The sequence below is a fragment of the Macrotis lagotis genome, chromosome 7, assembly GCF_037893015.1.
Source record: "Macrotis lagotis isolate mMagLag1 chromosome 7, bilby.v1.9.chrom.fasta, whole genome shotgun sequence".
NCBI lineage: Eukaryota > Metazoa > Chordata > Mammalia > Peramelemorphia > Peramelidae > Macrotis > Macrotis lagotis.
This window is the reverse complement of record NC_133664.1, coordinates 103,289,208-103,292,346: the sequence shown is the minus strand read 5'-3', so window position 1 is coordinate 103,292,346 and position 3,139 is coordinate 103,289,208. Positions and strand designations below refer to the sequence as shown.

At 36.6% G+C, this 3,139-nt stretch overlaps 1 pseudogene; it reads right to left on the bottom strand.

Moving 5' to 3' along the window:
- Positions 1 to 1,770: 1,770 nt before the first annotated feature.
- LOC141494099 (olfactory receptor-like protein OLF3) lies at positions 1,771 to 2,421 on the bottom strand (annotated as a pseudogene).
- Between the last annotated feature and the right edge of the window lie 718 nt (positions 2,422 to 3,139).

Sequence of the window (3,139 nt, the reverse complement as noted above, 5' to 3'; positions counted from 1 at the left end):
ATCTAGTCTGTAATGAAATTTATTTCTCTCTTCAGTTGAGGATATGTTCTCATGGGAAAGGTCTTGTCACATGGACTAATATTACACTTTGAAAATCAATCCAATCATTGAATTCTTTATTTCTTTTGGGGTTTTTTCCCCTAAGAGACAAGAAATTTTGTAAGTACAACAAGATGACTGCCCCATAGCAATTGCTGCCTTTTTCATAGCTGTGATTCTCTACACAAATGTTGAGGGGTAATAGAGGAAGAAGAGTTAATAGCTTTTAGCATTTAAAAAATCATTTTTAATAGCTTCAATTGTCATAGGAGGCAATGTGGTGCATATAACAGAATTCTGTTATTGGAGTCAAAGGACCTGAATTCAAATCCTATTTCTGAAACTGTTGCTCATGTGATCTTAGAACTTCCATCAACTTCCCTGGTTTACAATGTCCTCTGCTATAAAACAAGAGGTTTGGACTAGATGACTTGTGAAATACCTTGAACTCTAAATCTATGATAATTTTAAAATAATTAGTATTAAATAAATGAAACTTAATTGTATAGCTGAGTTCTGAAGAAAAATATAGATATGAGATAAGGATTTTTATTTCAGTCCTAAAGAATTTGACCAAATACATGAAGACAAGATATGGAATAACAAACAGTTGTATATTATATATGTGTGTGTGTGCATATATCTTATATATGCGTGTCTATATATAAATGCTCATTTTGGACCTATATGAAATAAACCTGGAAAGGTACATTGATGATAAGAAATGGAGGACTTCAAATGCCAGTTAGAGTAGTTTGTATTTGATCCTAGAGGAAAAGGGGAGTTGCTGAAAATTTTTCAATGGGAAAATTATACAAAAAGACCTGGAATGATTATTTTATCAACTACATGGAGAATGGATTAGAAAAGGGAGAGACTGGAAGAATAAAAACAATTAGTATGCTATTGTAATAGTCCTGACAAGAAATAAGAATCTAATGTATTAGGGTAATGACCCTATGAACAGAGAGAATGGAATGGGTATGAGAGATATTATGGACAGAGCCAAGAAAAGACTAAACATCTGATTGGATTGATAGCTATGTAACCCTAGGCAAATCACCTCAGTTTCCTCTTCTATTATAAAACCAACCAGAGTAGGAAATGCCAGTATCTTTGTCAAGAAAACCTCCAAAGAATTCAGGAGGAGTCAGATATGACTAAAAGCTCAACAATAAAATGTTGTAGAAAAGGTTGTATTTCTGGTATGGGATGGAATATATGGATTTTCAAGGTCTTTCAGCCCTGAGATTCTCTGATGCTATGATTCAATTCTATAATCAGAGATATCCCAAAACATGGGTCTACAGAAGGCCCTGATATAAACATCAGACAACATCTGTGAAGAGGAAAACTTTCCCTACTATCCTTTTCAAACGAAGGTGAGGGTGGGGGTGGGGGAGAACCTGCAGGGCACATAAAATTCAAACCCATTTCCCAGCCCATATCAATATTGATGGTCAAGCACTGCAACAACAACCCCCCAAGACCTTGCCTCTCCCTCCTTCTGAACTGAAGAATAACATATAAGAGACCTTAACCAATGTAGAGTATCAAATATGTAGAGCACTTTGATGAGAAAATAGAGTTCTCTAGCCTTCCTTGACTTATCTTCTCTTTCTTGTGACTGGTGGGGAGGAGAATGGGAAAGTCTTGGAATTTTCATGTTTCTCCAGAGACTCTTGCCAGGGTTCTTCTAATATCACCCACTACTTTATTATTCCTCAGGTTTTAGATCATAGAGTTCAGCAGAGCCATTGCAGTATAGAATAAGGCAACCATCTTTTCTTGTTCAGCTGAGGAGATGGCCTGGGGATGCAAAAAAAACAAAAACAAAAACGGAAAACCACACTGAGATGGGACGCAAAAGTTGCAAAGGCCTTACTGAGTAGAATGGACATGCAGAATGGCTTTAACAATCTGAGCATAGAAGAGGACCATAAACTTGAGAAGACCACAATGATCTTGATGTCCACACAAGCCAAGCACAGTACTACTGGTGTCTCACAGGGAAAGTGATTGATAATATCCTTACACAGGGGAAGTTGAAAGGTGATGATTGTCTCCATAAATGAGTTCAGGAAGCCAGTAACCCAACAGGTAGCAGTCAGAGCCATGCACAGCCCTCCATACATGATGACTGTAGTGTAGAGTACAGCATACTGTCACATAGTGGTCATAGACTGTTGTCAATCTTAAAGAGATATACAACTGACAAAGCTATGGAATGGAATGGACCTCCTTGGAGACAGGAAATGTATGAGCATTTGTTGGGACAATACTATTCATATAGCAGATATCCACAAAGGAGAATATACTGAGAAAGAAGTACATGGGAATGTGGAGTCGAGTATCTAGTCTAATAATGAAGTTTCCCAGCATAGTCACCAGTCATGACCAGGAAGAGGACAAAAAAGGCAAATCTAAATCTTCCAGGCATTAGATAGCCCTAAGAGGATGAACTCATTCACCCATGATTGGTTGTTATGGACCATGTGAAGGTAGTTCTATAAGGATGGGAGCAATATATTGAAATGTTAGTGCTTTGATTCTAGAAGAAAATAAATTTTCTTGTAAATTACCAAAAAATAATACATACATATCTTCAGAAGAAAGGAAATTATTTCCATGTTTTAGCTTAAAAACCCAATTTGGGTAGTATAAAATTATTTCTCTTATAACATCACCTTCAGAAGGAAGAGAAAACAATTATTATTTCCTTTGTACTGGTGAGAAAAATGGAGGCTCAAAATTTTTAAGTGCTTCCCAAGTTTTCACTACTAGCTAGTATTCATTCACTTGGGGGGGGGGGCAGGAGGGAGGATTGATTTTTCTCCCATTGACAATATGTGAAAATGTAAATTTTCAAAATTTTTCCAAGACCCTTTTTGTCCCATTGTAGGATTTTTATATTTATTTCTTTCCCCCTTGGAATCCCATCGTCTCCACTACTCTTTTATAAGACTAACCCAAATTCCTAATGGAATACATCCTTGCCACCCAAAGCACTTCATATTGTTCTCTTTACTCTATGTCAGAATCTGGAAGTTTGATTGTCCATCCTTTCAACTTGGAAGTCATTGAGAGGTCTCTTTCCTTA